General features: G+C 42.0%; 1 protein-coding gene across 6 annotated transcripts in view; it reads right to left on the reverse strand.

The window, feature by feature from the left end:
* LOC136881228 (sialin) overlaps window positions 1–23,638 on the reverse strand; it is a 227,372-nt gene extending 203,734 nt beyond the window's left edge. For all 6 annotated transcript variants that reach the window (XR_011018734.1, XR_010861007.2, XM_067153983.2 and 3 more), the window contains exon 1: window positions 23,379–23,638. The gene's annotated coding sequence lies outside the window, so the exon portion shown is untranslated. The remainder of the gene's footprint in view (window positions 1–23,378) is intronic.
* Between the last annotated feature and the right edge of the window lie 346 nt (window positions 23,639–23,984).

The raw sequence follows: 23,984 nt of genomic DNA on the forward strand, positions 1-23,984 counted from the left end.
CAGCTTAAATGCCCTAACTTTTCTGCTAGATTAGCCTATAAATTGTGTTCAGTAGAATGTAATATTTTTCTCCACATTAACAAAAAGTAGGAATATTAATATGTGTGTTATTTTCTTATTTGTTTATGCAAGAAAGCCGATAATACTGTAAATTGAATATTCCTATTTGCTGAGTGTATGTTGGGTATTTTCCTGAACTTGGGCAGCTGCTAGATTTCGTGTTGCCAACTATCATGAAGTCACTAATTGGGATAAAATGTCAATACATGAAATTTTTGGAACTAGGTCTACATGGGATAACGTTGAAGGATTAAGTGGATGAATAACTACAACATACCGGTACCTAATTAAAATGAGAAGAATATGCAGCTGAGGTTCCTGTTTACGCAAGGCCTTTTCATGGAATTCATAATTATGTATAACAGGTCTTCCTAACACTTTCAAGAGCGTTTATGGCATCTGTTATGCATCTCTATTTTCACCAAGTTCAGATGACTAAAAGGACCTTCTACCTTTGAATTTATTAATAGCAACAGCATCTAAATCCAAACATCCTCCACGCAGCTTTGGGCTGGCTATCGTCGTTAAGGCCAGTCTTGGAAAATGGAGCAGCTGTATTGGATTCGTCCCGAAGAGAGCTCATCTCGCCAGGGGGTAATCCGTGCTTCGCACTCGACGTTACCTTGGACATTCCGCCTTTCTTCAAAGTTGTTAGCAGTTGGCCGAGGGTAGCAGGTGAATGATGACAAAGATTGAAGTGCAGTGACGTCATGCGGAGGGTTTCAGAACTACGTCTGCCACCGAATGCAATTTTAAGATTGAATGCGTTACGCCCGTAAATTCTACATTTGCTCTCTCATTCTTTCTACGGTAGAGTAGATGGCGAGACTACAACAGCGCCACACGTAGTCAAGCAACGGAACTAATGCAAGTTGAGCGGAACTTTTAAACTTCTGAGAGATGAAATTAATAATACTTGACTTGAAACAGCCTAAAATCGTACTTCAGACAGTTCTTCGCGCTATCGTAACGCATGCAATGAATGCCTTGCATGCAAGGAAAATACGCCCCTGAAGACTACCCACGAAGAGAAGTATTCTGGCAAATTACTGTCTGTCGACCGATTCACGGATCCTCCGTTTATTTCATGTGTATTATTCACGGACGAAGTAGTATTTAACAGGGACGCAATAGTGAATTTCAACAATAATCACCCTGGGAGGTAAATCCTCACGTTGCAACGCCGTCACGTGACCAGCTTCAATTCGGCTTTAACATTTGGGCGGTGTGTTAGGTGATTGCTCAATAGATCCATATTTTCCTCCTCGCAGGCTCAGCGGAACGAATTACATAGCGTATCTTCTAGGACATTTGCCTTTTTTATTATAAGCTGTCCCTTTGAAAGACGCTGCATATGGTTCATGCACGATGGTGCTCCAACAAATTGCGGCCGAGAGATGCGATCGGTCTTCAATGGCCACTTTGGAAGTAGTTGGATAAACGGAGAAGGACCCATTTCGAGGCCTTCGCTTTCATCCAACCTAAATCTGAAGGATTGCTATCTCTGGGGACCAGTGCCAGATTAAGGTGTTTGGGGGACCTGGGCTATTTAAAAATGTGGGGCCCCTTCTTCGTAACCAAGGCCCCCCCCAGGCAGCGCCGGGGAAGGTACCCGGGTCTTCGAGGGTGGCAGTCATTATTGCTGCCACTACACGAACGCGATCGGCAATTTATTATTTACGACTCCGAGTACTCCATATAATGTGACTGAAGTTTAAAATACACATTAGGATTCCCTTTCATTGTTCCTAAAACCATCTTCCTAATGCTCATGCTTTCCAATTCCTTAAAGACCTAATCTCTCTTAAAACAGCAGACTTAGATATTACAGTATTCGCTTATCTGTAGAAGATTCCAATTCACCAGTAACAATCTCTTCAGTCGTCGATGCACTTGTAGACTTCCTGTCAAAAAATGTTGATATTTTCGGCAACTTTTCAATTTCTTCGAAATGTTGTTCTTTTAATTTACGTTTTTTTTTTTGGCACCACTAGGATATTTTTAATCCATTTTACAAGAACTTACGAATGGTTCAATAATCAGAGGTGAACTGGAAGTTCTCTTCCTGATGCAAAGATACAGTATAACATGCGCATTCCACCATGTTTCCCCTGTCCCCTCCCGCTTACTTCCTAGACCCCTTCCCCTTCTGCCCGTACTCGCAAGCTGCCAGATTTAAATTTTCGTCAACAATAACCTTTACAGTACGCAAGTAGCGAGGATTCGTGTCTCCGGACGTTAATTGATTCTAGCAGTGATGAAATACTACCGCGGACAGCTTATAAGAAGGAAGGAAGGAAGGAAGGAAGGAAGGAAGGAAGGAAGGAAGGAAGGAAGGAAGAGTGCGTGTTTGATATTTTGCGAGCGTAAATATTCATATACTTGCACGGAGGTGGAGAAACAGGCCTTTTATACAATTTTAGGTTCGGCCAAGGGCCGGGGCCACTTGGCACGCGGGGTCCGGGGCTGCAGCCCCTTTAGCCCCACCCTTAATCCGGCCCTGCTGGGGATACCCAAACTCAATGGAGTTTACTCCAGTCCTGTGGAGATTGCACAAGACCTTCAGCAGCGCATTAAACATTCTGAGACGATTCCCCATAGGCCTGCAGTTTTCGAGCTAGTTAGACAGCCAATGATGCGATGTCTTGCAGCCTGTATTGAAGTCCACGGAGACCATTTTCAACACCTCCTGTAGACATTGTTTCCACGTTTGTCATGCCGCAGACTTTGTGCCCTAGCATTATGACCTCACGTCTTACCCTAACATTACTACGTGTGTATGTAGCTATTCGTGGGGAAGTGTGAAGGTTTCAGTGTTGAAGAGTATTTAGTGTGTTCAATCCTCATTTCCATCGCTGAAAATCTGTCCATGAAGGCGTGGAAATCGAAGATGGCATTATCGAGATCAGTGTGTGTAATCGTAGGTACTCGCACAGGCAGTTATAACAAAGTACCGGTACGTCTTGTACGGGAATCATTTTCATGTGTTTGTGAATTATGCTTACCGATTTCTAACTTTGTTGCTTGTGAGGTATCTGCATCTGCATATTTGTCCGGTATAAATGTGGTTTATTTACAAATCGTTTCGTATATTTGGTACAATTGCGGTAAACTTTTTATTTCTGTAATTGGAAACAATGATGTGTTATCAGCCAGCACGCATGAGTGAATATCACCGTTATTTAACGACTCGCCCAGCCATTGGTGGGTTTTGCGACGATACCATGGGGATGTACGATGCGGCGATAATACTGAAGCTGACGATAGACACAACAGAGCCAAAATGAACATCTCCTGTATGCAAGAACCCTTCCGCTGCCAATTCCGATCCCACTACCGGTCATTAGCTCGCTATCGTGACAGGTAATGTCGCACGCACTGTCATTCTCACCGCCTGTTTCAGAAGTTCCGTACCGGTATCACTTTTACAAGCACGCATTTCTTGGAAATTAAGTGTTTTCCAGGCATGACGCTTACACAGTCTGCTTTCTGTTCCTTCAGAGATGACCGTCCTAATATTTGTAAAAATATTTCAGATAAACCTTGTAGGCCTATAATGTTGCTGTTTCAAGTATTGCATTCCTTGAATGTCACGCAACCCGGCTTCGATTCCCGGTCAGGTCAGGGATTTTTACCTGGATCTGAGGGCTGGTTCGAGGCCCACTCAGCCTACGTGATTACAATTGAGGAGCTATCTGACGGTGAGATAGCAGCCCAGGTCTAGAAAGCCAAGAATAACGGCCGAGAGGATCAGCGGTCGCTTGGTAGGCCAAGGCCCTTCGGGGCTGTTGCGCCATGTTTTTTTTTTTAATCCCCAACTCCATAGCGGAATGTTCAGTGGCTTGGCTTTCCGTCCTCAGAGACCCTGGTTCGATTCCCGGCTTGGTCGAGGGAATTTAATCTTAAACGGCAAGAACTATGGCGCATGTATCACACATTCAAAAGATCTTCAAGTCAAATATATTAGTCTACTTTTGCACACTGTGACGTGGTATTTGTTACAATTTTCCCCACGTACTTCGCATATGCAGCTTGTATCTGATTCGTGGTAATCTTTCTTGCTGCAACATGTATCATGAAAGCCATGCACTGCAAACTGGGTTATGGGGTGCCAGTTCGTATCCTGAGGCCTTCCATTCGTTTGAATTTATGGCGTCTACCGGGCGAGTTTGCCATAAGGTTAGGGCCGCGCAGCTGTGAGCTTGCATCCGGGAGATAGTAGGTTCTAACCCCACTGTCGGCAGCCCTGAAGATGGTTTTCCGTGGTTTCCCATTTTCACAGCAGGCAAATGCTGGGGCTGTACCTAATTAAGGCCATGGCCACTTGATTTCCACTCCTAATCCTTCCCTATCCCATCGTCGCCATAAGACCTATCTGTGTCGGTGCGACGTAAAGCAAATTGTAAAATTTATTGCGTTTGTGGTGTAAAAGTCGCTCCAGATGATTGATTCATTTCTAGTTAAAATTTGTACTATCATAAAGCAAGAGTGTTTATTGTACACGTGTGAAATAGTATTTTGTGTTCATATTCATTCATAGGGCCCGCCTCTATGGTGTAGTGGTTAGTGTGATTAGCTGCCACACCGGGTTCGATTCCCGGCTATACCATGACATTTGAAAAGTGGTACGAGATCTGGAACGGGGTCCACTCAGCTTCGGGAGGTCAACTGAGTACAGGGGGTTCGATTCTCACCTCAGCCATCCTCGAAGTGTTTTTCCGTGGTTTCCCACTTCTTCTCTTAACTTAAGGCCACGGCCGCTTCCTTCCCTCTTTCTTGCCTATCCCTTCCAATCTTCCCATTCCCCACAAGGCCTATGTTGAGCATAGCAGGAGAGGCCGCCTGGGCGAAATACTGGTTCACCTCCCCAGTTGTAACTCCGACCAAATGTCTAACGGTCCAGGAAACTGCCTTTGAGGTGGTAGAGGCGGGATATCTCGTTGAGTCCGGGAAAAAAACCAAATCATGGAGGCTAAACAGATTAAATAAAATTATTTAAAAATCATTCATAGGACATATCTCCGCGATTTTGAAGCATGCTCTAAGAGACTGACGATCTATGGCTTCATTTATTCGACATCGGGACATCTCTTCGCACTGGTACATAAAAAAATCCGTCTGTATACAGAACAAAAACAATATGATGAATGTGGATAGTTTTACGGCGAATAGTATGTTCAGATTACAATCTGAAATACAACTTTCAAGGCTTCTTAGAAAATAGATTCAAGATATCTGCTGGTTTTACAATGATACCTTTGTGAATGTCCAACCTCTTGAATCGACTTTCACTTGTTTATTGTCAGTTTTTTATTTATTTTCTTTTGTAAAAAAATCCAAGTGGTGGGTGGGTGGGTCTAACTCCCAGTAACCCCCGCCCCCTTGGCTACGCCCCTGCCTTCCAGGTAATGTTATGTATCACAGACTTCATTGAAGTACGTATGAAGCTAGGACAAATATCATAATGTTGAAGAAATTGATAGAATGGTGAATAAGCGGAAAGCAAAGCATCCTCCAATAAACTATGGGAGCCTCTTGGGGGCAAGAAGGTAAAGGTTTCCATTATTTGGAATATCATCACCAGGTTGGATAGACTGGTTAAGTTTATGGTTGGTGTCCTTTGTCTTTAGGAATTAACATGATAATGGATTTGGAAATTGCCGTTTCAGTTCTTAAATCTGTTCAAGAGAACCTAAGTAGATTTCTTATTAGCTTTCATAATGATTTTAATGCCCTTCTGCCTTTATCATTAGTTGCTTTTGCTTCCACTACTGTGTTTAGCAGATGGTTACTTTTAATAATGTTGTTATTGATTTCACGTCCCACTACTTTTTTATGTTTTCGGAGACGCCAAGGTGCCGGAATTTTGTCCTGCGGGAGTTCTTTAACATGCCAGTAGATCTACCGACACGAGGTAGATATCATCTCAAATGCTACCGGACTGAGCCAGAATCGAACCTGCCAAGTTGGGCTCAGAAGGCCAGCGCTCTACCGTCTGAGCTACTCAACCCCGCATGGTTACCTTTAACAGTGCATGTTTGATACAATCTAGACTAACAGAGCTCGATAGCTGCAGTCGCTTAAGTGCGGCCAGTAACCGGTAATCGGAAGATAGTGGGTTCGAACCCCACTGTCGGCAGCCCTGAAGATGGTTTTCCGTGGTTTTCCATTCTCACACCAGGCAAATGCTGGGGCTGTACCTTAATTAAGGCCACGGCCGCTTCCTTCCCATTCCTAGGTCTTTCCCATTCCATCGTCGCCATAAGACCTATCTGTGCCGATGCGACGTAAAGAAAATAGCAATCTGGACTAAATCATATTTAGGTCTACAATAAGCGACAGTCAATGAGCTAGAAAGAAAACTATAGAGAGGCTAGCATATCTGATACAGCGCTCTGTTTGGTGACAAGGGCGAAATGGCGACGCCACACTTCAAGCACTCTCAATACAGTTTCGTCCGTTTATAGTGCGTTACGGTTAATAGATTAGGGGCCGGTTCAACCATCTGCTGGTAAACTAGATGGTAGCTACGCGGGAGGTAAATGCCACGGGGTGTAAATGACCTGGTACTTTTGGCTTGCGTGTTTCCACCTCCGCGTAAGCGCTAGGTAACTACCCGGAGCGGAGGGTGGGTCTAATTATGACCAACAAGCCTAACAGGGGGAGTCTGTAGTGTCACAAACAACGATTTATGCCTTGCTTTCGTGAGATTAATCTATGAGGGTTCAAAATCAATACCTATTTGGGCTTCAAATCTCTTTTCCTGCAGATTCCCTTTGAAAAATAAGGAATTAACGAAAAAGTGAAAAACGGCATTCTGTCTGACTGAGTGGCCCAGATGGTAGAGCCCAAATTGGCAGGTTCGATTCTGAGTCAGTCTAGTGGTACGGTATTGAAGGCGTTCAAATATGACATCCTTATGTCGATAGATTTATTGGCACGTAAAAGAACTCCTGCGGGGCAAAATTCCGGCACCTCAGTGTCTCCGAAAAACGTAAAAGTAGTTCGTAGGACGAAAAACCAATAACATTATTTACTATTAAATTGTATCCTACAGTACACAGTTTCCCGTGTTCACGGCATTTTGAGGAGAAATATAGTGAACAAGATACTTGTTGTCCAACGACATACTTACAATATTTTGCATTTCCTAGTCGCCTCATCACATCTGCGAACGGTACGGAGTAATCTGAGGACTACTGTTACCACCGAGCGGGATGGCTACACAGTTCAAGGCGTAGCTGTTAGCTTGCATTTGCGGGATAGTGGATTAGAACCTCACTATCGGCAGTCCTGACATATGATTATCCGTGGTTTCGCATTTTCACATCAGGAAAATGCTCGGGCTGCCGTACATTAATGAAGACCACAGTCAATTCTTCTGCAGCCCTAGCTCTGTCCAATCCCATCGTAGCTATAAGAAGTGTAAGAATCGGTGCGACATAAGGCAAATAAAAAGAACCGGCATTATTAGAATATTCGCCCAAAAATATGGAATTGAATTATTCCGATAAATATGAGATTGCACATCATTAACACAAGGAGGACTGTCCTGTTTTAAAATAATTAATTTAAATTGTTTATCCTAAAACTGCTTGTTCTGTTTAATATTCTCATTATTTTAATAGAGAATCCGCGGAATACGTTAATAATAGGCCAGACAATGTGTCTTAATATGAAATTGCTCCATGCTCTCTCGGGTACATTTTTGAATGTTTTCAAACAAATAATAAAAACAAGTGATTTCTGTATGAATTTACGCGTTGCGCTATGTATGATGTACATTGGAGATGTCACCTATCAGCGAACCCGAAAACTGTGGATTCAACACTAATCTCCGTCATTTTGGACATTTTCTTTTTCACCCCTTCTGACCCCCACAGCAATGGAGGCTGAACTTGGACTTAAACAGTATCCAAATTGTCACAATTCATTTCAGCGTACCCGAGATGTAGGGATTCGACCCTAATATTGGCCGTTTGCGATATTTCTTTCATGTCACTCCCTCGCAACCCACAACCGTAGGGGTGTCTTACCTCCACAATATTTTTCTCCAGATAGTAAGTCATATGTGTTCTATGCTGGAACATACACACATACATTGATAATCTCTGTCATTTTGGGCATTTTTTCATTCCTTTTACACGACCGTGCCGATGGAGACTTAAACGGCATCCAGAGTGTCACTATTCATCTCACCAACCCCCAAAACTATGGATTGAACAATTATATAGGTCGTTACCGATTATTTTTACATGTCGCTCACTCCCCTCTTCACCCGTAGGGTTGTCTAGAGTCTATCTCTCCAGATAGTATTAAGTCATATGCGTGCCACGTTTGGTTGAAGTTGCAGGTTTACTGCCGTCAATTCTAATCGTTTAGTTTTGCCGATATCTTTACGTAAAGATATTGCACCTTAACGGTGTGCAACCCGCTAAGTACAGAATGTATTGCGGACCAAGGCAAGCCACCGCCTGCAATTACTGAAGCCGTCATTTAGTAACTTGGTTTTAGGATTACACAAAGTTTACTGAACGTAGAGACTTATCAATGCCTCATGATTCACCGGCAGGTAATTCCGGAAAGAATAGAACAAGAATTAAGGAAATCGGTGCAGTAGAAGGGACGGACGGATTTGCCAAAGCTGTTTTAGTAAACTCTTTTAATATATAGATTATTATTATTATTATTATTATTATTATTATTATTATTATTATTATTATTATTCAAGGAATATGAACAAATTCCTGCATGGTACCTGTATTGTATAAATATTACTATAATTGTCTGGATCCTTGGCTGAATAGTCAGCGTAGTGGCTTTCTGTTCAGAGGCCCCGGGTTCGATTCCAGTGTAACAGTTCAAATCGCGTTACAAGTATTCATTTCTGTGATTATTATTATTATTATTATTATTATTATTATTATTATTATTATTATTATTATTATTATTATTGTTATTATTATTATTATTATTATTGTACCGGGAGGTACACCTCAACTCCCCTCATTCAAAAGAAGCGCCTTAAGGAACGCTATCTCTCTAACAAACCGTGAAACATCTACGGCATGAAGTTGGGACATTGACCGGAAGATGTCACCATTGAAGTATTGTGCAACTGTGTTATTGTGAAGTTGCCTTAACTGGCCGGATTTATTTCCTTTGTGTTTGTTTACTTCAAGAAGTTTAAACTTCCCTCCATAGATGTCATTACAAAAACTGAGGTCATGCACGCTGGTGTAAGACAGAAGAATTAGTGATTTAAAGAAGTTTTTTGTTCCCATGTTTCCCCAACTAAATTAATGTCCATTTATTTTGTTATTTCAAGGTTTGCAACACTTCTTTCTCATTCCGCCAGTTTTTGAATCTGGCCAATCATGAATTTTCTGTAATTAATTTTCAACCAATCACACATTTCTTGTTCATTTTGAATTTGTCAATAAAAATGAGAGAGCGTGTCCAGACCTCGTCCAGAACCCTCTTGAACCGTCACCTTGGGTATATAAGCTGCGGCTTTCAGGTTACTTTGTCTTTGGATCACCGAATTTCTGAGAGTGTGTGTGTTAAATCAGGAGGCAGGGCGCCTCATTCTTCGCCAGGCAGTTCAACCGCCAAGGTAATGTCCACCTATCTTACTTTTCTGCAGCTACCTCCGCAGACTTACATGAGGGGAAGGTTATAATTTCTAACTATCTAACCTCCTGTTTGATAAAATGTAAACCCTCTTTCGACTAATGTAGAATTTCATAAAATCTTAAACTGTAAATCGGGGATAGAGATTGCGTTAATCCTCTCGAGTTCTCCTTCAACTTACTTTGAGGTGACTATGATTTTGTAACCTGTTCTCTTTTCTGTAATGTGTTAAATTAACCTCCATACTAGTCACCTGAGTAGCTTGGGATTAGCCTCTGCATCATCGGACCGAGAGCCCAATTTGGATTTTTTTAATTTTCTAGGAGTGCAAGTGTACGCCTCCATTCATTTTGTGTTCGGGCCAGTAATTTAACCTGTTCTTCTTTCCACGAAGGCCCAGTAGTTTGGGTAATTGATACCCCTGTGTAAAAATTATAAAAGTGTAAGATGGGCCTAGAAAGGACAGAAATTTATAAGATTTTTGATGTAATGTTACCTTGAGTAGGCTGTAAGAAATTGGAAGCGCAGTCTCCTTGATTAATGTAGGAAAGCATGTAAGCTCTTTTCTGAGATTGTGAATTTCCCGTAATAGTGAGGGGTGCCTCTGGAAGGCTATAGATTTGTAACCTTTGGAGCAAACTGCTCTTAAATTTGGGAGATTTCTGTCCTCTTCTAAAATAATACCACTTTTGAGAAATTGTACATTTGTAAACTAGGGGCTTGAAGCCCAGAATGGTTAAATTCCCTATTCTGGGGTTCCCTATTTTTATATCCAAACTTGTCATTGTTATTTCACTAAGTGAAAAGTTGTTAACTTTGTTTTTTGAAAAGAAATGTAACCTAAGTTGAAGTTTTAAATTAATTTTTGATATTGTAGATAGATCCATTCACACCAATACCTTCTTTCATTTCTTTCTGCTCCATGGAATCTCCGTAACAAGTGGTAGCAGAGCGTGGTTAAATGGGTCTGAATTAAACCCCTTTTGACGGCTAAACGTAGGATCCGCACTGAACTCTAAGAATGTTTTCGGTTGCTGGGAATTTTTCTAAAATATTAACCTTCTGTCAACATGTCAGGTCCTCGCGAAGTCCTCGCCCCCGGGTGCTTTCACAAAGAGGAATTGATCTATGAACTACTCATTAGAAAGGTCCGGTCTGGAGGCATGGTTGTGGCAAATATAGCCAAACTTAAAGAGTCATTAGAACTGCCTATTTGTATCCCAGTCTTTGGGGAAAAAGAAATTGATGAGGCTCTATCCACTATCACAGACAATACTACAGAGCTAGCATCTGTAGTGAGTTTTTATGAAGTAAGCGATCCATCTGCTAATCCACTTAAGAGAGTACAGGCTAGACTGTTTCATTTTTATAACAGGGCTAGGGACCTATTGTCTCTCAAATTAAAAGAGGACCATGCTAAGGAGGCTAGTAATCTGGTTGAACATCTAATAGAGTTGGTCAATTGTTGACTGGGGCAACTGCTCCCAAAGCGGAACAAGTCCCTTTGATAAACTTACCTCCTGAGGAGGATTCTTGTAAAGCTGTAGAAGGCAGGAAATCTGTGGCAACTCAACAAACTTCCGCCCATTGGAAACTGAGTCTGGTCATCCGAGACCAATTCCACCTTTCTTTTAAATAATGTTGTGTTAGAGACCTCTCAACCTTCTATGCCGCCACCAATTATGTCACGCGGTTTCAGTAGTTTGCCTCATCCATTGGCTATGTTGCTTACGGGAATTCCTAAATTTTCAGTAAACTTCACTAACGAAGTCATTTCATTTCTCAGGTTCTTAGTTGAATTTCAAGATCACGCACTAGTGTTTTCCCTCTCTCATTCTCAAATATCCTATCGGGCAAAATAGTCAAATCTATAGCTGATAGATCATCCATAGAAGACTCTAGGCCCACCTCCTGGCAAATTTCATCCCGGCCAGAGCCATGTCATCTTTGATACAAAAGTTTTATTTCAGAGTACAGCGATTGGATGAGAATCTTGCAGACTTCATCCAAGACATTAAATTTTACACCAGGGTGTTCGCACTCCATTTTTCTGAAGACCAAATAGTGCAAACTATTGTCGAAGGTATCTCTCCGTCCTACAGGTCTTACCTATGTTTTGCGTCTCGTCTTCAAACTTCCTCAGAGTTAGAGGCTATATCTGTATCAGCCGAAGGAGTAAGGTATGCCGACACCGTACGAGTCGCTAAGGAGCCCCGTCCGTCTTCTCAGAGTTCTCGGCCTCCACCTCACCGAACTTTCACCACCCGCAAATGTTATGCTTGTGGTTCAACGGAATATTTGTGCAATAAATTCCCATTGATAACATCGAGTGGGACAAAGAATGGAGCAGGGCCATCTCAAGGTTGTTTCAAATGTGGCTCGTTTACTCACCTCGCCAAGAATTGCACTAATGTCAATAGCACCCAGTCCTGCTCAACTTCTGGTGCAACCTCTGCGAACCCCGATAATAGAAAGTGACTAGTGTCGTCGGCTGAGTCGGCATGTTCAACTTCCCGAGGCTCAGCCCCTGTTGAACCCAGTAAAAACTCTGGTAAGGGTAAAGTTTCTTCTAATTTATCGTTTGAAGGCCCTAAAGAATGCCTCTGAATTGCGGCAGAGACCCCCGCATGTGTGCCATTCCTTAAAATTGAAGTTATTAATGAACCCGTCACTGCTCTATTAGACTCAGAGAGTGATTTCCATTATTTTGGCTGAATGGTATTCTAAATTAAAAACCGTTTGTATGTTTCAGGACTATAGTTTTTCTTCTGTTATATGTGTTTCGGCTAACTCTTCTCCATTAGAAATTTTTGGTTTTATTTTTGCTAAAATTCGTATTTCAAAATTTACCCGGAGAATAAAATTGTTTGTTGCTAAACACTCGTCTTGTTCTGTAATATTGGGGCTGATTTCATGTCTTATACTGGTCTGGTGCTCGACATTCAGAGCAACTCGCGCGCCTTCAAATTTGCTCGTAACCATAACATTCCTCATTTAAAGTGTAATTCTGTGTCATGTTCATCTGTTTCGTCTGCCCAGGATGAGATGTTGTTAGATCTTAGACATCTACCTGAGGAGGAGGCTGAATGTATTCGTAAATTGTGTCAGTCCTTTCCCGATGTATTTTCTGATACTCTTGGTGTTACTGACCTTATCGAATACAAGACTGAGGTTACGGATTCGATTCCAGCTAGGTTACCGCCTTATAGGCTATCTCCACCTAAAATGAAGGTTCTTAAGGAAATCATCGATGCTAAAGGATGGTATAATTCGACCTTCTAAGTCGGCGTATTCTTCGCCCATTTTTCTTCTGCCGAAACCCCAAGGTGGCTTCAGGCCTGTAATTGACTACAGGGCTTTGAACCGTAAGGTGGTGTTACAATCTGTGCCCCTTCCTGATCTTCATCCTTGTTTTTCGTGGTTTCGGAAAGCCAAGTTCTTTACCATTCTTGACGTTAATCAGGCGTATAACCAGATCCCTCTAGCTGAAGAATCGAAACATCCAACAGCTTTGCTACGGATTGGAACTTGTATGAGTACAATCGCGTGCCTTTCGTGTTCCCCATGGGGGCAGCTGTTCTTACTAGACTGCTAGATAGAGTCTTCTCGGACATCAAATTTGAATACCGGTACTACTACCTCGATGATTTCGTTGTATTTTCTGAGACCTTTTTGAAGAACACATAGATCATCGAAAGGAAGTACTCAATCGCCTTCGTAAGGCTGGGCTGACTGTGAAGTTATATAAAGTAGCTTTTGCTAAACCTTCTATGTCGTTCTTAGTGCATATTGTGTCGTCCGATGGTGTTTCCATCGATCATTCCAGAACACAGGCTATCCGTTATTTCCAGCCTCCTAAGGACATCAAAGGCATTGCCAGGTTTATAGGTATGGTGAATTTCTTCAGGAAATTTATTCCTAACTTCGCTAACAGAGCGGCACCCTTGAACTTACTACGTAGGAAAGGTGTCAAAGGTGAATGGGGGCCGTCCCAGCAAGCCGCTTTTGAAGATCTGAAATTAGCTCTTTGTAACGCCCCTGTATTAGCTATGCCTGATTTCTCAAAGAAATTCATTGTTCAAACCGACGCCTCGTCATCGGTGGTTGCTGCTGTCCTTCTTCAGGAAACGGAACTCGGAAGGCGACTTATCGCCTATGCTTCTAGGACCTTATTGGCTCAGGAGGCCAAATATTCCATCTATGAACTTAAGGATTTGGCAGTTTTGTTTGCACTAGAGAAGTTCCACCTCTATCTGGAACATGTCAAATTCGACCTAGAAACGGATAACAAAGCCTTAAGTTGGGTATTAGCTAGGCCGCGTCGTACTGGTCATATAGCCCGCTGGGCCATGAGGATTTCTGCTTTCCAATTTGATGTGAGGCATATTAGAGGATCTGAAAATGTTGTTGCGGACGGACTAATCCGTATGTTTTCCCATGAAGGGGAGACGACTGAACTGGAAGATAGTTCTTCTCTTCCCATGTCCGTACCTTCGGGTATTAATGCTATTATAACTGATGCCCCTATGTTCGAGATATTGAAATGGTGCTGGCTCTATTATGGAAACCCTTTCTTCTGGGGAACGTGTGGTTCCTTATGTGTTGAGAAACGGGGTTTTGTGTTGCACTTCGAGGCACGATCAAAGTAGTAGTTCCAGCTGTGCTTGTACCTATGATCCTCAAGTACTATCATGAGACATTTTTAGGGGGCATTTAGGCATCTTCACAACTCGGGAAAAGATCCGAGAGATGTTCATTTGGAAAGGTATGGACGGTGAAATCAGAGAATTGGTAAAAGCTTGTAAATCTTGCTTGCTTGGTAAGCCCATCTTGTCCACTAAGCTAGGGCTCTTGTTATCGCATGAAGCGTCGCGCCCCATGGAACGTCTATATATAGACTACGTCGGACCTTTCCCTCAATCAAAGGGGAACGCAAATACATTTATTCTGGTGTATGTAGACGGCTTCACTAGATTTTCTTGGTTATTTCCGACTAAGCTGGCAACCGCTCAGTCTACAATATCTTGTTTGAATACTATTTTTGCTTCCTTTGGTCCTTGTCAATATATAGTTTCTGATAACGCTAAGGCATTCAAATCTAACTTATTCCACAAATTTTGTTTTCACGTGTCTATCTCACACGTAACTACTTCAGCTTCTTACCCTCAACCGTCTCTGGCTGAGCGGGCCAATCGTAATCTCCGATCGGCTTTAATTGCATTCCATCATGAAGATCATTCCAGGTGGGATACTTCCCTGCATTGGTTGGCTTTTGCTTTAAATTCAGTGGTTCATGAGTCCCACAAGTTCACTCCAGCATCTCTCATTTTTAAATTTGTTCCTAACACGCCGCTCTCTAATCTTTGTTCACTTAATGACATATTACCAGAGACAATAGATCCCGATAATCTTAGAAATCTATGGAAGAAGGCTAAAGTCAATCTTGAATCTTCTCATGAAAAGGTTAGAGAAAGATATGAGCGTGGGCGGAGGCCCACCAATATAAAAGTCGGAGATCAAGTCATGGTTAAAAATTTTGTTCCTGCGGGCAAGCTTGCCTCCAGATTCCATGGGCCGTGCCTTATTTAAGATTTTCTAACACCGGTCACATTATTGGTCAGTAACCCAGCCACGCAGAGGATATTTAGTGTTCAGCTCTCTCAGGTGAAACCTGTGTAAATTCAGGGTTGTTTTATATTCGCCACTAAACATTGGCAGGAATCGAAGGTTATCTTTCTTTAACGAAGCGTTGTACTGCTTAAAAATTATGTAACGTTAATCGTGTGGCCTTCTGCCCCTATTATTATTAGTAGTAGGCATTATATGTACTCTTGTAAAACCTTCCCCTCCGAGAAATTTCCTGTTAGTCAGTACCTGGTGGCCATTACCAAGCCCCGTCTCCTTAATCCTCGCATTGCTAACACACTCTATCCATCAACGCCGCCCATCCCTCTGCCACCAACAAATAAAAACTGCACTCTCAAAACTCCAGCCAAACTATCTCTGTCGCCCAGATATTATTGTTTGAGTACTCCCTCAGCCGTCGGCGGCCGTGTCTCAACAGCTGGCGAGCGATACCGGAGTGGGGAATGGGCCCACTCCACCTTAGTGATGACTACTCCTGGATGGCGCGCTGGAGCTCCATCTTTCCGGCAAGGCTGAGGTGCGGTAACCCCACCGCCAACCCATCTTGGGACTGCACATGTACATCTAATCTGCGGTGACTATCTCCACGACTACCCCTCTCATAGTAGCGGGAGAGATGCATCTGACAGTACTTGGGGGGTCCGGGCGACCTCACCTGGGTATCGGCAGCGGCGGCAGGTCTTGCCGTCAAACTCAATTGGCATATCCAAGAATTATACGATGGCCAAAAGACTTCAAATATGGTTTTCCAAACTAATTTTCTAAAAACGGACTTTCAGAAAAATGTTCTCACCTATAAAAATGTCTATGTGCAAATCTTCTTCTTTCAAATTTCTTCTGTGTAACCCCAAGGAAGGACCTTTGGTGGGGGAGGTCTGTACCGGGAGGTACACCTCAACTCCGCTCATTCAAAAGAAGCGCCGTAAGGAACGCTGTCTCTCTAACAAAACGTGAAACATCTACGGCATGAAGTTGGGACATTGAACGGAAGATGTCACCATTGAAGTATTGAGTAATTGCGTCCATAATTTCAAGGATCAGTATTAACCAAAGATCCTTGGATCATGCCCCTGTCGGGTGCAATACATACATACATAATCATTATAGACTGTTATGCCTTCCAGCGTTCAATCTGCAAGCCTCTGAGAATTTACTAAACGTCGCCAAAATCCTCGATTTGCAACTAGTGCTGTGGGCCTCATTTAGTTCTATACCTCTTATCTTTAAATCGTTAGAAACCGAGTCTAACCATCGTCGTCTTGGATTCCCTCTACTTCTCTTACCTTCCATAACAGAGTCCATTATTCTCCTAGGTAACCTATCTTCTCCATTCGCCTCACATGACCCCACCACTGAAGCTGGTTTATGAGTACAGCTTCATCCATCGAGTTCATTCATAAATTAGCCTTTATCTCCTCATTCCGAGTACTCCCCGCCATTGTTCCCATCTGTTTGTACCAGCAATCATTCTTGCTACTTTGATGTCTGTTACTTTTAACTTATGAATAAGATATCCTGAGTCCACCCAGCTTTCGCTCCCGTAAAGCAAAGTTGGTCTGAAAACAGCCCGATGTAAAGATAGTTTCGTCTGGGAGCTGACTTCCTTCTTACAGAATACTGCTGATCGCAACTGCGAGCTCACTGCATTAGCTTTACTACACCTTGATTCAATCTCACTTACTATATTACCATCCTGGGAGAACACACAATCTAAATACTTAAAATTATCGACCTGTTCTAGCTTTGTACCGCCAATCTGACATTCAATTCTGATGAATTTCTTACCTACTGACATCAATTTAGTCTTCGATAGGCTCATTTTCGTACCATACTCATTGCACCCATTTTCAAGTTCCAAGATATTAGACTGCAGGCTTTCGACACAGTCCGCCATTAAGACCAAGTCGTCACCATAGGCCAAACTGCTTACTACATTTCCACCTAACTGAATCCCTCCCTGCCATCTTATACCTTTCATCAGATGATCTATGTAAACTACGAACAACAAAGGTGAAAGATTACAGCCTTGTCTAACCCCTGTAAGTACCCTGAACCAAGAACTAATTCTACCATCAATTCTCACTGAAGCCCAATTGTCAACATAAATGCCTTTGATTGATTTTAATAATCTACTTTTAATTCCATAGTCCCCCAGTATAGTCCCCACAAATCCACATTAAATCCACATAAAAGGTAAAGGTGTGTGAATTAAAATGTTGGATCCTAAAGAAATACAAATTATGTCTCTAAAATCATATGGTAAAAATAGTCTAGTTTTCTCTTAGAATGATACGAAACTGAGTTTAAAAAGGTAAATTGCCTCAAATTTGGCGCTTATTAGTATAATAATAAAAGAGAAACTGAAAATCTTAAGTATTTAGTACAAAATTTAAAATGTTTGCGGATTTTCTGGTTCTCACTCATAAAGAGAGTGTACCTCGATAGTTTGATCGTTAGATGAAAATATTTGCCACAGTTTCCAGGTTCAATAATCTTTTATTTCTTGATTATGGACATGCATGATTGCGGTGTAGTTAATTTTTTTGCGACTTGGTACTGTGCAGATAAGTTTTTAATCATATCAGAGCGGAAAAAGAACTTTCTGATATACATTTCAACACGGCGATAGTTAAAGCGATCTTTAGCCACTGAATACCACTGGAACCAATTAACTTTGATGAAGTCTTGGATGAACCAGATCTAATTAGTAAAATAAAATATCCATATAACTCACATGTGATTGAGAATAAAGTAAACGAACATTTCTTAGTGGGCTTCTCAGCCCCGCCGTTGGAAACGTACAGGACAAAAATACCTTGGTATGGCTAGGGTTATGAACTACAACGAAAATTAAAGATTCCCCCTTTCCCTTTCTTTCTTTCTTTCTTTCTTTCTTTCCTTCCTTCATTATTTTTCTTTATCTTTTTATCTTTCTTCTCTCCGTTTGTGGGGGTTGCTAACCACCTTCAGAAAATTTTTTTTTTTTTTTCTATTTTGTTTTACGTCGCACCGACACAGAGAGGTCTTTAGCGACGATGGGAGAGGAAAGGCCTAGGAAGTTTAAGGAAGCGGCCGAACCCACTATCTCCTGATTACTGGATACTGGCCGCACTTAAGCGACTGCAGCTATCGAGCTCACTCACAAAAATGTTGGTGGGTGCTCCAGCACCCTAGCACCCCAGCTTACATAACAGGGTAATATCATAAAAGTGTATTTCTAGATTTTTGAAAAATATAGGAAAGCCCACTTTTTTGGAGCTTCATTTCAGTATTTTTGTATTTCTTCTGGTATTGTAACTTTTCTTTTACAATCTGATTAACGTCGCATCGGCACGGACAGATCTTATGGCGGAAAGTGTTAGGGGTGTGAAGGAAGCGACCATTGCCTTAATTAAGGTACATGCACGACATTTGCCTGGTGTGAAAATGGGAAACCACGAAAAAGCACCTTTTCTTTTAAGCTTTATTGTGATGTGATTGGAAATTTACCTTTTAAAGGAATTGTCAATATACAACAAAAATTTAAGAAAACAAATTAATTTAATACTGAATATCTGGGGTGCAGAACGTCTGGCCGATGACGCAAGAGATGGGGACAACTGGCCAATAGCCTCCTCGTCCTCGGAGATTACGATCCTGAGAATTGAGGGGAGGATAAGAGAGAGAGAGAGAGAGCGAGAGAGAGAGAGAGAGAGAGAGAGAGAGAGAGATCTGGGGCCTGAAGGACTCTTTGATACCAGTCATGTTACAGTAATATATGATACCAGTTGAGGGTTAACCATTATCCCATTGGTGGCTGCAATATTGTTAATGGGTCTATAAATCAGATAAGAACTGTGCTAAAGAACTTGTGGGCTTAACACTACGAAATTGCTAGGAGAACAGGTAGGAATTTGGTGCGGACGTATTCTTAAAGCAGTTCTATCTCTACTGCCTGGTGGACATGATCATTAAGGTGTGAAGTCCATACGCTCTGGCACCAGGGTTATCTGGTTCAAGTCCCTTTGGTGGAAAAAAATCACCATCAGAATATTGGCCGGCAGGACAAGAGAGGTAGTGGTATACAATTTCTAATCACTAGATTGCGTGCCAAAAGCCTGGATTCAATTCCAACCCTCTGTGCAGTGCTCATATGGAGTGAGGATGTTTGACTCTGTAGATGGTGATCCGTATGTCGGATGGCGACGTAAAGCTTTGAACAGACTCCTTGGTGTAATTCGACAGGCGTAGGTTATATGCCGACACCGGATTTTAAACTCTCGCTACCTGATCATCATCATCATCATCTCACACGTAGACGAGCATGTCGCCCATAGGAGTCAAATAGAAAGGCCTGCACCAGGCAAGCTGAACATATCCTCGGACACTCCCGGCACTAAAAGCCATTAAATAAATAAATAAATAAATAAATAAATAAATAAATAAATAAATAAATAAATAAATAAATAAATATTTTCTGAAAACATATTTTGCTTTATTATGTATAGTTCTTATAAAATGGTTTAAAATTCAAAAGTAAAATGTAAACTCGTGTCCTCATCCCGAGGTTGTGCAGCTCTTTTTAGGCACACCCCCAATGGAGATGAGCTGTACGTACCATTTCAACCACATACGAGACATCCTGCCATTCCTAAATTTCTAGCAGTACCTGGAATCGAACCCGGGCCTCCGAGGACGGCAGGTAATAACACTAACCGTTACGCTACGGAGGCGGACGATTCAAAAATTAAAATTAATTTAATGTCTTAATGTTTTCTAGGGTAGGAGTGCGACAGGCTTCGGCAGCCGGCACAATTCCTATCCTCGCAGCTACATGGGGGCTTCATTCATTACATTCCTGATCCAGTCGAATGACTGGAAACAGGCTGTGGATTTTAATTTTCTTCTAGTGTAGCGCACAACTTCGCCCCCTTATGAGGAACCGCCCCTAGTAGATATGCAACTATTTGTGCAAGGATAAGCACCGTGCGAGAACTCTCTCGATCTGTGATTCGCATAACAACACTGCACTCTCGCTTCTGAACACAACACATACAGTGGGATAACAATGGGATACAGTTTTGGTGGCGGTGATGATTATTGTTTTAGGAGAAGTACGAGAGTATATCTTTGTCGAAGTTGTACTATGCATTGCAATAAAATACACGAGTTCATATAACCTTTTTTAATGTTGCTATTTGTTTTACGTTCCACCGACACAGGAACGTTTTACTATATGGCAATGATGGGATAGGAAATGTCTAGGACTGGAAAGGAAGGGACCATGGCCTTAATTACGGTAGCCTACTGGCAGCAAACTGGGAAACCACAAAAAAGACCTTTTTTAAGGCTGCCGACAATGAGATTAGAACCCATTATCGTCCGAATGCAATCTGGCAGGTATGTGACGCAAACAGCGTTGTCAGCTCGCTGAGTAATTAATATTACCATTACACAGTTCCGTTAATTTAGAGAGACGAAATAAATTGCATTACGTCTCCATTTTTAAAATTGTTATTTCGCTTGATGTTTAACTTATCCTGCTTAAAGGAAACATTCAACATAATCTTTTAAGTTGTCAAAGAGTTTTCAAACATGCACTCACGTACGTTACAACGTTATTTTAAACTTTAATCGACTTTCATTGATTTTGTTAATATGGTTGTCAGAACGTTTTAAGCAAAACATACCATAGAAATATCCAAGGGGCCAAAGAGTAGAAACGACTATGAGAACTATAAGACAGTTATAAGGATTACTTATTTCTAACTGGTTTCCTTCGTTAATCTTCCTTAGCTACACCTTGGTCATCATTGTTCTTTCCACATCAAGGCCGGATTAGGAAATTTCAGTCGATTTTAATTATTCTGTGTTGTGAACCACAATATTTTAAAATGAGCAGTGATCATTACCCCTAAGCCATGCTATTGAACGTTATATGACAGGCTGAATGCTCAGACCAAGGTCAGTATTGGCTCATACGGTAGAACGTTTCTGGGATAACGCTGGCAAGTTTGAACGTGGCTCAGCCGGGTGGTTTTTCAAGGTGAAATGGCGTATGGCTTTTAGTGCCGGGAGTGTCCGAGGACATGTTCGGCTCGCCAGGTGCAGGTCTTTCGATTTGACACCCGTAGGCGACCTGCGCGTCGTGATGAGGATGAAATGATGATGAAGACGACACATACACCCAGCCCCAGTGCCAGTGAAATTAACTAATGATGGTTAAAATTCCCGACCCTGCCGGGAATCGAACCCGGGACCCCTGTGACCAAAGGCCAGCACGCTAACCACTTAGCTATGGAGCGTTTTTTCAAGGTGTACACGTACAACAGTCTTAGTCTCGAGGTGAAGTCGGTATATTTATCAGGACTAAATTCCAGGGCAACAATATTCCAGCACCTCGGCGTCTCCAAAAAACCGTACAAATAGTTAATGGGTCGTAAAATTTATAACATTATTATTATTATTATTATTATTATTATTATTATTATTATTATTATTATTATCAGATTTGGAAAGTGTTTGAGTAAAAGTAATCGTCCGCGGGCTAGGAGAATTAACTGTACGAAGTTAAAAAGCCCGACCCGACCGGGAATCGAACTCGGGGTCCTCTGAACTGAAGGGTTGACCATTCAGCGAAAGGGCCGGACAACAAAAGTAATGGAATGCAGTTGAATAAAGTTAGGTGATTAGTAAATGAAGTCTTAAAGCAAGTAAATTAATATTACTTGATTAATAGACTAACTAATGATGGCAGAAGTAAGGGGGACATGAAATGCCGACTAGTGCAAACTACGAAGTCCGCCTCTGTGGCGTAGTGGTTAGTGTGATTAGTTGCCACCCCCAGAGGTCCGGGTTCGATTCCCGGCTCTGCCACGAAATTTGAAAAGTGATACGAGGGCTGGAACGGGATCCACTCAGCCTCGGGAGGTCAACTGAGTAGAGGGGGGTTCGATTCCCTCCTCAGCCATCCTGGAAGTGGTTTTCCGTGGTTTCCCACTTCTCCTCCAGGCAAATGCCGGGATGGTACCTAACTTAAGACCACGACCGCTTCCTTCCCTCTTCCTTGTCTATCCTTTCCAAACTTTCCATCCCACCACAAGGTCCCTCTTCAGCATAGCAGGTGAGGCCGCCTGGGCGAGGTACTGGTCATCCTCTCCAGTTGTATCTCCGACCTAGAGTCTGAAGCTCCAGGACACTGCCATTGAGGTGGTAGAGGTGGGATCCCTCGCTGAGTCCGAGGGAAAAACCGACCCTGGAGGGCAAACCGATTACGAACGAACGAACTAACTAACTACGAAAATAAAATTACTCATCTCAAGCATAGATATGCATATTAGAACGATGCTTTTGGAACTGTATGGAAGTGAAATATGGGCAGTAACTAGCGCAGAAAGAAATAGAATGGAAGCTTTTGAAATGTGGTGTTACGGAAGAATGCTGAATGTGAGATGGGTAGATCGAATCACAAAGAGATACTGAATCGAGTGGTGAGAGAAGAAAGATTTGGTGAAATTTAAGCCGAAGAAGAAACAGATTGATAGGACATGCCCTGAGATACCTAGAACGTGTTCAATTGGTTTTTGAGGGAAGTTTTCTTTTAATGTTGTTTTCACGTCGCACCGAAAAGGAGAGGCCTTGTGGCAACGATGGGATAATACGGCGCCGTACAGGAAAGGGAACAAAGTAAGTAGCCTTAAGTAAGGTACAACCCCGGCATTTTCTTGCTTTTAAAAACGGGTAATCTGCTGGGGCTGTACCTTAATTAAGGTCACGGCCGCTTCCTTCCCACTCCTAGCCCTTTCCTATCCCATCGTCGCCATACGACCTATCTGTGTCGGTGCAACGTAAAGCAACTAGCAAAAAAAGTAAAAAATAAAAAACGGGTAACTACTGAAGTTCATCTTCAGTGCTGCCGACAGTGGGATTCAAACCCACTATTTCCCATCTAAACAACAACAACATGGAGGAGAATATCTTCCTTAACTGGTTTAGAAAGGGTCATCGGCCCGATGCCCACTTGCTATTCATACGGCACTGATAGCCAGTTTTGTACTTACATGGTATTTCTTATTTAAATGACAAGTGCGTGTTCCCTCTGCGGAAGTCGTGGTTAGCAGAAATAGCTCCTGAACTGTTCACGACCGAGACTGTATAAATAGGCCACTTCACTTCCACGCACAATTCTCAACAAATAGTTGGAAACCACCCGAAATCCAAAAGCAGACAAATTTACATGTACAAGAGGTCACAAACACACGATGAATAGCTTTTATCTGTGATACCACATCTCTACCGGTGCTATTGAATTAAGCTTTCTAACAAGGACGTTGTCACTCGCTTGCATTGTGTAGAGGTCAAAAACCTTCGTGTCTTAAGATAATACACTTCTCTGAAGTAGTCAAAGTTACTAGAACTTGAAGATTATCCACAGCAGATTTTATTCTTGATTCAATTTGAATGATGCGCTTAGTGGCCAAATAGAAGTACAGTCTACGTATTGCCAAATATACCGCACAACAAGTAAAATCAGGGGAAATTTTCTGGATTGATGTTGTTTATTGTTGGTAAGGATAAATAATAGCCAACATACAAATATTAAGAAAGGAGTTTATTTTTAAACTATTTAGCATACATCAGATGTTTCCCGACTTAATAATAATAAT

Source organism: Anabrus simplex, chromosome 1 (assembly GCF_040414725.1).
Source record: "Anabrus simplex isolate iqAnaSimp1 chromosome 1, ASM4041472v1, whole genome shotgun sequence".
Classification (NCBI taxonomy): domain Eukaryota; kingdom Metazoa; phylum Arthropoda; class Insecta; order Orthoptera; family Tettigoniidae; genus Anabrus; species Anabrus simplex.